The sequence below is a fragment of the Pygocentrus nattereri genome, chromosome 20 (assembly GCF_015220715.1).
Source record: "Pygocentrus nattereri isolate fPygNat1 chromosome 20, fPygNat1.pri, whole genome shotgun sequence".
Lineage (NCBI taxonomy): Eukaryota > Metazoa > Chordata > Actinopteri > Characiformes > Serrasalmidae > Pygocentrus > Pygocentrus nattereri.
Genome location: NC_051230.1, coordinates 35,311,107 through 35,323,606, shown reverse-complemented (window position 1 = coordinate 35,323,606; position 12,500 = coordinate 35,311,107). Strand labels below are relative to the sequence as shown.

At 43.8% G+C, this 12,500-nt stretch overlaps 1 protein-coding gene across 2 annotated transcripts in view; it reads right to left on the bottom strand.

The window, feature by feature from the left end:
* The window catches only part of LOC119261782, a 371,675-nt gene that overhangs the window by 179,666 nt on the left and 179,509 nt on the right, over positions 1 to 12,500 (bottom strand). The window lies entirely within an intron of this gene.

The following is a 12,500-nucleotide window of genomic DNA, read 5'->3' as shown; positions in this document are numbered from 1 at the left end:
ACTGGAGTAACTATGGAAACCGATTCCCACCTGGTGGAACAAAATGTTTTCTTTTTCTAAATTTTTTAAATCCTAGTAGACAGTAGATTTTGAAATAAACTCTGTAAAGCTTATTATTATACTTGAGTCAGATAAAAATACAATTAACTACAGAACATCTTACAATGTTTACGTTACGCTTCCAAAAAATGTGATAGAAATACATTATTCTTTGGGGACTTTTGGTGGAAAGCTGTTTGTACATGTGATTCCTTCCAATAATATCAATACATGGATTGTATATGTTTGCAGGCGTTCATTACTAGCAGCTATAATTAATGAGGGCACAGAGAGCTACAGGATCTTGATGAACATTAGCTGTTCCACTTCTCTAAAGGAGGATTTTGACCATCAGAGGATGCTGAGGTAAAACATTAGGGCAGGGGTCTTTAATTCAAATTCAATTAGGTCCAGTTAGAGAAAGTTTCCTCAAGCGAAGGTCCAGAACACCATAACGTCTAACACGCATTATGATTATGACATCTTATACAGTCAACAACTGAATATCAGATCAAATAAAGTACAATTCAGTCATATTTCAACTACATTTACTATTAGTTTTCTCTTTTTAGAGCTGTGAAATAACTTCCCTCTGACTCATTTTCAGTCCACCTATTAGTAACCTCTGCTTTAGGGTGAGCAAGCAAAACACCTTTACTAGCTCCCATAAATTCATACAGTCATAGCTCATAACTCTCATTACTTTTGTTAGTTAAAATAATATCATCCTACATTTGTATTAAAAAATTGCCCTGTGGCGCCCTCTGCTGTGTACTAAAGCTATTCCACAGTGAACTATTTAGGGAGTGAAATTTACAGCTGAGAGTTCAAACAGCACTACAAAACGGCTGACGTTATATAGCGCGTTGTCTCTGTTATAAGGAGTGATTATGAACACAGCTTCTGTGCTGGTGTGTAAGGGTGCCGTCAATTTTCCACAGGGAAACATCTGTTCCAGGACTCTGTCTTCATATTATACAGCCATACAATAGTAACTTCACACAGCTAAACTCTGAATAAAAACATCCAGGCACTGCTGGGTTAAAACTGGGGCAGAATCAATCAATCAATCAGTCAACCTTTATTCTGACTCGGAAGTACATTGAGGGCAACCCTCATTTTCTATGTAGCCGATTAAACCAGAGACGCCCTCCTCATGTTGAAGAACCTCTGTTTAAATCAAACCAATGCTTCTGTAAAGCAGAGGGTGGGGCACTCGCATTTGTATTTGAGCTAAATGGTGTCCACACCCACCAGAAAATGAAAAGAACACCAGTCTGCAGCCAACAAATATAATGTTAGATACCCATAATCACATGCACTCACCACTAAACCGCTGCGTGAACCTCATCCACAGCTACTCCAACAAGCCTCAGGCTGAATAAGCCTGTCTGAACCGTGTTTGTCCATCTGTCCTGGCTGACGGTCACTGCTGGTTCCCTGAATACGACGGTAAAACAGTCTGGAGCTGCTCTCTGCTCCGGTTCTGTGCTGAGACCTGGGTCTGCAGCTGGAAGCCTCTTTACGTTTATAAAGGTGAACTGGTTCCTCCATTATGGACAGTAATGGACATCCAAGACCATCAGACACCAAGGTGGAGAAGCTGTTTGGATCCTGAAAAGTGGAAGAGTTGAAAGTGAACTGTGCTGTGAAAGACTGTATGTAAGGTGAATGCTGTCTGGTGCTGTAGAGCCAACACGACTAAAAATTATCCCAGCTTAAAAAAACAGTATAAACCACCAGGTCAACCAGCACATCACTGTTCTCGGAAGAAAACCAAAATCTCTCTAAAATGGAAACTTTACAGGAGAAGGAAAAAACATGCTTTACATTTAATGTAAGACAATGGAACCAGACTTTTTACCAAGTAATTTTGGGCCGTTTCTTTTTGTCCATTCATCATGAAATTTGCACACAACGTAAAGACCAGCAGGTATTTTCAGATGATGTCAAAAACTGAAAAACAGCAAATATGGAGACACAAGGTTTTCTTCCGACAACCGTGACATGCTGGTCAATCAGCATGACCATACTGGGTGACCAGCACCAGAAAGGGAATGGACACTGGTTGTACTGGTTTTAACAGCTGGGAGAGGTCTGAGCTTTTTAAAAACATACCTGTGCCACGTAAACTTCAGAACGAGCTCTGTCTATATAAGTTATATAACTGTTCAAGGTTCAAATACTCAGTTCCACTGCCTGCATTTCGTGTCCCTGTAATACACATCAATATCAACCGTAAGTGCTAAACATCCATTTATATCTGCTGAGCACTTCAAGATGCAACAATAATAACAGTATTGTGGCTTTAGGATTTAAATATGATAAATACTGAACAGTCTGGTTATGGGAATTTTCTTTACTGTACAGTACTCAGACTCTGAATAACAATAATAATAAAGTTATATATATATTATAATAATAATAATAATAATATAATATTATAGGGAGTTGAAAATAATCAGTATAATCCATTAATTCCACAATTTCAAATAAAATATGCTGTTTATCCAGGTGTAACAATTTCTGATAAAATGCTTCTAACAGAACATCAGCTGATGTAACTATGATGTAAAACACATCTGTATCTCTCTCTGAATCACAACACCGCACTCTTTTTGAATGTGTGGACAACTCAATTCTTGAAAAATGTTCTCTAACGCTTTCTGGATCAAACCCCTCTAATAATGCTTTATTAAAGTTTAATTCAGAATAAACCCGTTTAATAACCTCTAATTCTGACCTTTATTCCTCAGAGCTCCTCACTGGCCCACCATCTCAGCTCCTCTCTCAAGTTTGGGCGGGAAACGGAAACTTCTGAGTTTATAACGGCGCCGCATGTACTTTCGAGACGTCAGACAGCGCGAACAGCCAATGAGCTGCTGCGCTCGCCCGTCAATCATCCCGCTCTAGCAGTAAAGCCCGCCTCCTGATGCCTGAAACCCGTTTACTGTAGAATAAAGGAAACAAACCGGTGAGGTTTCCGTGTTTTTAGTGAAACTCGTCCTTCTGCTCTCTAAAATCAAAGGAAAGTTCTGGGCGAGAATTAAGAAACTATTTAACTGCTCGATTTTAGCCGTTGAGCCATTCACTCCCAGTCATTGAGGTCTCGATCGCGGGCGCCCTCTGCTGTTCAACAGGCCTGTGTAATATAACGGGGGAAATGGGGAGCGGACAGACTCCTCATGAACCAGCTCTGCTTCTTCTTCTTGTGTGTGAATGACTGAGCTAGACTAATCAGGGTGTTCAATAAATAATAAACAATCTTTGGTTTTTTTTTTTAACACAAAGGAAAAGGATAAATTTTCCACATATGAAGTTGGGGAATGATTATTCATACTGATGGCAGTTTAAAGTGCAATCCGTTGAAATATATGTATAGAGTAGGGGCCTTGGCACTCCCAGAATTCCAGTTTATTTTACTGCAACTGCTGAAAATAATTCTAAAAACATTAGAGAACCTGAAAGACCCAGGTCAGTTTATTCTAGTGCCTGTACTTTGTTTCATTCTACATTCTGTAGTAGCTGTGCACTGTTTAACACTGAATTCTCATCATAACGAGTCAAATCTCTTCTTTCACCAAATGTTGACCATTTTAGGGGCACATCACTAAAACAAAGCAGGTTTAGCCATCCAGAGTAAAACTAAAAGCAGAGTCTATGGTCAGTTCTGAGCTCCAAAGTGGCCTAATACTGTTTTTGAACACGAAAAATTCAGCTAATGTGATAACGTTACACTTTCTGAACACAGTGGTTTCTCCAACATTATTACTGCAGTGAAATAATGAGTACATACCCAGCTGTCACTGTGTCTTAAAATGTCTTGACAGTGTTTATAAGATGTCTTGAGACATTTTCTTATGTCAAGACATCTCAAGAATGTCTTAAGACATGTGAGTGAAGACACTGTCTTTGTCTTGAGACATGAAAGTTAACATCTTAAGATACAGAAAAAATCATTTTGTGTGCCTTGAAGATGAGGCATGACTTAAGACATCATTTTGTGTCTTAAGACAGTTCAGATGAGACCAGAGAGGTCCACTACAAAACGTCCTGTGGTATGAGTGTGGTATTCCTATGGTACTGCCCAACTGAAAATTACAACAGAGGATTACCAGAATTACCACAGCACTCCCTAATGTAGATTATAGCAAGAATATAACCAGTATGTCCTCAAGAAACAGCCAAACAATAATGAACAAATGTATCTAAGTAGCCTCAATGGCATATTTCACTCAGCTCCTGCAGATTTACCTCACTTAATAACACATTTCACTATTAATGACAGATTTCACTCAACTATGGCAGATTTACCTATTAATACACTATTAATGCCATATTTCACTTAGCTTCTGCAGTTTTACCTCAGTTCATCGCATATTTCACTCAGCTACTACCGATTTACCTCAGTTTATGCCATATTTCATTCAGCTCCTGCAGATTTACCTCAATTAATAACATATTTTACTCAGTTAATGACATATTTCACTCAGCTTCTGCAGGTTTACCTCAGTTAATGACATACTTCACTCGGTTAATGACAGATTTACCTCAGTTTATGCCATATTTCACTCAGCTACTATAGATTTACCTCAGTTTATGCCATATTTCATTTAGCTCCTGGAGATTTACCTCAATTTATGACAGATTTCACTAAGCTTCTGCAGATTTACCTCAATTAATGGCATATTTCACTCGGTTAATGACAGATTTCACTCAGCTTCTGCAGATTTACCTCAATTAATGGCGTATTTCACTCGGTTAATGACACATTTACCTCAGTTAATAACATATTTCACTCAGCTTCTGCAGATTTACCTCAGTTAATGACATTTCACTTGGTTAATGACAGATTTACCTCAGTTAATGCCATATTTCACTCAGCTTCTACAGATTTACCTCCGTTCATGCCATATTTCATTCAGCTCCTGCAGATTTACCTCAGTTTTTGACAGATTTCACTAAGCTTCTGCAGATTTACCTCAATTAATGGCATATTTCATGCAGCTTCTGCAGATTTACCTCAATTAATGGCATATTTCACGCAGCTTCTGCAGATTTACCTCAATTAATGGCATATTTCACTTGGTTAATGACAGATTTACCTCAGTTTATGCCATATTTCACTCAGCTACTACAGATTTACCTCAGTTAATGACATATTTCACTCGGTTAATGACAGATTTACCTCAGTTAATGACATATTTCACTCGGTTAATGACAGATTTACCTCAGTTATTGCCATATTTCACTCGGTTAATGACAGATTTACCTCAGTTAATGACATATTTCACGCAGCTTCTGCAGATTTACCTCAGTTAATGACATATTTCACTCGGTTAATGACAGAACATATTTCACTCGGTTAATGACATATTTACCTCAGTTAATAACATATTTCACTCGGTTAATGACATATTTACCTCAGTTAATAGCATATTTCACTCGGTTAATGACATATTTACCTCAGTTAATAACATATTTCACTCAGTTAATGACAGAACATATTTCACTCGATAACAGGCCTATGAGAGGACAAAAAAATGACTGGCGGGAGTTTAGACCAATAAGAGCACGGGACGTTCGGGTTTGAAGCGCGAGCGCTGCCAGCTGTTCTTCTATTTAAAGCCGAACGCGACCGTTAGAGCGGTTTACAGTGAGTGACCCGGTCACGGCGCTAACGCGGGCAGGTTTACCGTGTTAGTTCAGCGAGTGTTAAACCTCGTCCAGACAGTCTCTTACATTCCTTACTGAGACAGCAGCTCCCAGAACCGAGGCAACTGGAGTTCCGCCCTTCAAGGGTCAGAATCTGCTATTAAAAGGTGAGTAGTGACCGAATTAGATAAGCGACCTCACTAACAGACAGTTGGAGTAAACATTTGTTTCTGTATTTTTGGGTCGATCTGCTGAGTGAAGGCACCAACGTTAGGTTAGCGTATTAGCTAGCTAGCTAGCATTAGCAGCTTGTCAGTTTATGCCTCGCGACGCGTCAGATGTTGCTTAGCACCCGCTCCCAGCAGCGCACTGTAAAAAAGTAAGTAAAATACATTTATACAGCACTTTTCACAAGAGCATAACACAATATAAAATATACAACATGACAAAACTGACAGTACAAAAGATTTAAAACAAAAACAGGGCTGGCAATGCCTTAGCTGCCTGGACCATTATCCAAATGCCTGCTTAAAAAGGTGTGTCTTTAGTGCGTTTTGAAAGACTCCACGGTGTGGTGTAATCTATGTGCAAGACACTAGAGGGGAATGCACTTCGGGGAATGTTTTTGTTGATGGACTGCATGCGAGTAAAGCGTAGTCACCCAAAACCCGGTCTCGTCCTTTTTGTGTTTTACTAAAGAACCCAACACGACATGGTGTCAGAAGTGGCTCGTCGGAAAAGAGTAGGGAAGAGTGTGTTTGTATGAGAAGATAGTAGCACAGAAGTCCAGTTAGTGTAGTTAGTCGAGTAGTTTATTAAACATAAGTTAGCATGTCGCAAGAGGAGCAACCAGTGGCAGTGCGGGAGCAGCAAGCCATGCCACAGGCTCAAGCACGCGCGAACGCCTCGGCAACGTTCTCAATAAATCCACCGGAATCCTTAGACTTTTCGAAGCCACAAGACTGGGAAAAATGGATAAGACGTTTCGAACGCTTCCGAGTGGCGAGCGACTTGGACAAGTCGTCGGAAGCTAACCAGGTGAACACGCTTATATACTGCATGGGTGACGAGGCGGATGATGTGTTGAGAGGGCTGCGGATAACGGACGAACAAAAACTCGTATACAGCTCAGTCAAGGACGGCTTTACGAACTTTTTTGTACCTAAAAAGAACGTGATATACCAGCGAGCCAAATTCAACATGCGAGTGCAAGAGCCAACGGAATCGGCAGACTCGTTCATCACAGCCTTGTATGCACTCGCGGAAGACTGCGGATATGGAGCACTTCGCGAGGAGCTACTACGTGATCGAATCGTGGTGGGCATCAGAGACCGCGCACTCTCACAGAAAATGCAGATGGAGAGAGAGCTGGACTTAGCGAAAGCCATCAACATGGTCAGGCAAGCGGAGGACATTAAACGGCAACAAATAGATATCCGGGGAACCCTGCATGCAAACAAAGCGACAGTGGACGCAGTGCACAGCGACAAAGGGAAAAGACCGGCCTGGAAAAACAAAAAGCAGCCGGCGAAGCAGACCAAGGATAAGCACGTCACACAGGTGGCAGAACAGCCATGCCAGAGATGCGGTAAGACGCCATTTCATACAAAATTCAGTTGCCCTGCAAAGAATGCAGATTGCCATAACTGTGGTAAACGTGGGCATTACGGCAAAGTGTGTAAGTCTGCCAAGCGTGTGAGTGCAGTCTTAGAAGACGCAGATAAAAACATATTCCTTGGCATTGTAGATGCAGGCGAACAGGCATGGACAGTAGACCTAAAGATCAGAGACACTAAAGTGAAATTCAAGATAGACACAGGGGCTGACGTTACTGTCATACCCGAGCAGGCGTACAGACAGATATATGGAGGAGTATCCAGCAGCCTCGCTCCAGGCAACAAAGTGCTGTTTGGGCCTGGGCACGTGCCACTGCCTGTAGTTGGAGTAACCAGAGAAGTGCTGCACAGTGGGGACAAGCACACCACAGAGGATTTGTACATAGTTAAACACCTGAACACAGCTCTACTGAGCAGACCTGCATCAGTCAACCTCAGACTGGTGGCAAGGATAGACAGCATAGACTTGGACTCAGTAAAGCAGACATACCCGAAGTTGTGTGATGGCCTAGGTCTAGTACAACAGCCGTACACCATCAAGCTTAAGCCTGGCGTCAAGCCTGTGTCTTTGAAGGCGCCACGACGTGTCCCACTGCCTCTGATGGGAAAAGTAAAGCAGGAGCTCCAGCGCATGGAAAAGCTCGGAGTCATCAGCCGGATCGATGAACCAACTGAGTGGTGCTCCGGCATGGTGGTGGCACCAAAGAAGGACAAAGACGAGGTCCGAATCTGTGTCGATCTCACCCCTCTGAATGAAGCTGTATGCAGGGAAAAGTTCATCCTCCCGTCCGTCGACCAGACCCTTGGCATGCTGTCAGGGGCAAAGTTCTTCTCGAAGATCGACGCCAACATGGGGTTTTGGCAAATCCCCCTGACCAAAGACTGTGCCCACTACACTACATTCATTACCCCATTCGGACGCTACTTCTTCAACCGCTTACCATTCGGCATCTCGTCTGCGCCGGAACACTTTCAGAACCAAATGGTGAAGGTGACCGAGGGGCAGGAAGGGGTCGTCTGCCACATGGACGATGTCCTCATATGGGGGTCCACGCAAGCGGAGCACGACGCCCGTGTGCACGCAGTTCTGCAGAGGGCACAAGAGGCAGGCATCACTCTGAACATGGCCAAATGTGAATTCAGTAAGACAACGGTGAAGTTCCTCGGCTACGTCATCTCGCCAGAGGGAGTGACCCCGGACCCTGAAAAGACACGCGCCGTGCGAGAGATGGATCCGCCACAGAACATCAGCGAGCTCAGGAGCTTCCTGGGCATGGTGAACCAGCTAGGCAAATTCGTGCCAAACCTTGCTGAAAAAGACAAAGCTCTGAGGGACTTGCTGTCGAAAAAGAACCAGTGGTACTGGGGCCCAGAGCAAAGCAAAGCATTCACCACTCTCAAAAAGGAGCTGTCGTCCACCCCGGTGCTGCAGCTGTACGACCCAAACAAAAACCTGAAAATTTCAGCCAACGCCTCATCATACGGGCTAGGTGGCGTTCTCCTTCAGGAGCAGCAGGGCGCATGGGCGCCAGTGGCATACGCATCCAGAGCACTCACGAACACGGAGCAGAGGTACGCTCAGGTGGAAAAAGAGGCGCTGGCCCTGACCTGGGCATGCGAAAGATTCAGAGACTTCATCATCGGTCTCCACTTCAAGCTGGAGACCGACCACAAACCCCTCGTGAGCCTGCTAGGTGGACAAGCACTGGATACACTCCCTCCTAGAATACAGAGATTCAGGATGAGACTCATGAGATACAAGTGCACCATCACACACGTTCCAGGGAAGAGCCTCACGACTGCAGACACGCTCTCCCGGGCTCCACTGAAGCCTGGTGGTGCGACAGATGGCGACGGCCTGATGGAAGAGACGAACATTTACGTAGACACTGTGTTGGCAAACCTGCCAGCAAGCGAGGCTTACCTGTCAGAACTGCGCAAACAGCTGAGTGAGGACAGCATCTGTTCCGAGGTGATGAGATACTGCGTGGAGGGCTGGCCAGATCGCAACAGACTGGACTCTCTGGTAAGACCCTACTGGGCTGAAAGAGCCGTCCTCAGCACACACAATGGACTGTTACTGTGGGGCACTAGACTAGTGATCCCCTCAGTGAGGAGGAATGGGGTGCTAGAGAAGATTCACGAGGGGCACCAGGGCATAGTCAAGTGTCGTGAGCGGGCTAAGCAGTCAGTGTGGTGGCCGGGGCTCAGTAGCCAGATTGAAGAGCTGGTGCTGAAATGTGCTGCGTGCGTCAAAGAACGAACTAACCCAACCGAGCCTCTCATGCCAACCAAGCTGCCAGACAGGCCATGGCAGAAGCTTGGGGCCGACTTGTTCTCATTGAAGAACACCAACTACTTACTTGTTGTGGACTATTTCTCTAGGTACATAGAGATCGCGCAGCTGAGGCCAACTAGGTGTGCTGATGTCATAGTGCACCTCAAGTCCATTTTTGCCAGGCATGGCATACCCGAGACTTTAGTCACAGATAACGGGCCGCAGTTTTCAGGTGCCCAAATGACAGCATTCGCAGCAGACTATGAGTTCGAGCACGTGACGAGCAGCCCGAGATACCCTCAAAGCAACGGCGAGGCAGAGCGTGCCGTCCAAACCATCAAAAACCTGCTGGAAAAAGCGCCCGATCCGTACCGTGCACTGCTGGCCTACAGGAGCACTCCCCTGAGCAACGGCTTCAGCCCAGCCCAGCTGCTAATGGGCCGGCGGCTACGCACCACCGTGCCTTCATTTCCTGCTATGCTCGATCCAGCCATCCCAGACCTACGAGCAGTGCAAAGCAGAGAGAGAGTGAAAAGATGGATGGACGCGAACAACTACGACCACAGACACAGGGCGAGAAATCTCCCCCACCTGTCTCCAGGGGACCGCGTGTGGATTACAGACTCCAAGACACCAGGTACCGTCACGTCTGCACACGCGACACCCAGATCTTACTTGATCGGTGGACCCCAGGGCACCATCAGGAGAAATCGCCGACACCTGGTGCCCATGGCGCCCGACAACAGCGACGGGACACAGGATCAAGCTGCCAAAGCAGACCCTGCCCGAGACACTGTTGCGGTGTCCACTGAGAAGTCACAAGGGTCTCCTCCAATCATCCGCACCAGGTCAGGCAGACCTGTCATCAAGCCAGAAAGACTGGACTTGTGAAGCTGGAGGAAAAAAAAAAAAACTGATAAACCAATGTGAAAACCAAAACAAAAGAGAAAGGCTATATGATGTTATGTAGAATGTTGGTCTAGGTGACATAGCGATGTAGGGGGGGGGGTTTAACCAGAAATTTGTTACATGTTGATTTCAGTGGCCTGCAGGTTAAGTTAAAGACGGCCTTAAATATGAGGGACTAATATGGTTACTTTCCCTCAGTAAGAATGTGTTTCACAGAGGTCAGCATATTGTGCAAGCATCAGGGGCAGAAGCCTATAGGAAGTAAACACATTGGTGATAAATGCAATGGTAGGTTACATGTAAGGTTAATACAAATTAAGCTAGAGTTCAATGTTTAGTTAAACAATTCTCAGGAGGGGAGATGTGGTGTAATCTATGTGCAAGACACTAGAGGGGAATGCACTTCGGGGAATGTTTTTGTTGATGGACTGCATGCGAGTAAAGCGTAGTCACCCAAAACCCGGTCTCGTCCTTTTTGTGTTTTACTAAAGAACCCAACACGACACACGGAATCAACTGATCTTAAATAAGGAGGCAGTGTATTCCACAATTTAGGAGAGACGACCTCAAATGCTTCATCTCCACGAGTCTTTAATCAAGAACGTGGAACAGACAGTAAATTTAAACTACTCGACCTGAGAGAACGAGCTGACACATATGGATGAAGCAGATCAATCACATACATAGTAGCCTGACCATGCAATGCTCTGTAAGTGTAAGGATTTAACTGAGTCCTGTACTCACCAGGAAGCCAGTGTAATGAAACTAACTGAGGGGTAATGTGAGACCGTCTGTTTGACTTGGTCAGTAACCTTCCTGCAGCATTCTGGATCACCTGCAGTCGGTCACGAGCCGGCTTACTATGTGAAGAAAAAAAGCATTACAGTAACTAATACAAGATGAGATAAATGCATGTATAAGCATCTCTAGCTCCGCCCTTGAAACTACAGACCTCAATTTATTAATATTCCTTAAGTGGAAAAAGAGATCATGTCAGTTGTTTAACGTGTGTGTCAAACAACAATGACTGATCAAAAATGACACCCAGATTACACAGGCTGGAGTGGACAACAGAAGAAAGAAGACCCAGATTTTGTTTAATCATTATATTCCCAATGTGAGTTTTATTCAAGCCCAATTTAACATGAATAACACAATGAAATCAGTAATAAAGTTTGAGAGCATCTGTAACACAAGCTGATTTCTTCAGCTCTGTGCCACAACAAAAGGCTGCAGAGTCTATATTCAAGGTAGCATTACTGCTATTGTTGCATCTCATTTCGCTAAGGATCGTCCACCCAACAGCACAACCAGTGAACAAAATGACAGTGAGTCTGTACAAAGTCTTTAGGTCAACATTCCTCCATGACTTTCCCAGCTTCTGAAGGCCGATGGTGCTGCTATGGTGTGAGCTTGTTAGCCGAGCCCAGTAGCCGGCCACATGAATTTGTCCACATGAAGGCGCCACAGGGCACAATTTTCAAATGCACCATTTCCTAGTGCAGGTTTCCTACATGTGTATTGAGAATATGTGTTTTACTCGCACAAATGTTTTTTCTGCATTTAATGTGTTAGTTGCTTTGTTAATTATTGTCAGTTTACTATTATATACTAATTGTCAAATCTTATCACCTGTTCTATAGAGCTGTATTGTGACAACAGCTGCCATAAAGTTGCTAAAATCGTGAATAGAACTGAATTTAGACAGTCTTTGATCTTAAGAGACTTAAACTCAATAAAAGATAATCTTTTTTGTGAGACTGTAAAAATGTGAGCAAAAAACACAATCTGCAAAAATTTGCCTTAGCTGTACTGTCAAATTAACAGGCAAACGTTCCCCCTAAACCTGTTACAGCATATGCAATTCTAAGTCAATGCAAGATATGTTGAAAGAAGAAAGTGATTTGTTTTACATTTGGCTCAAGCCAACTAATGAACACTCATCCAGCTCACATTGCGCTCATATACAAATGATATGATGAATTATAAACTCTGAACAATTC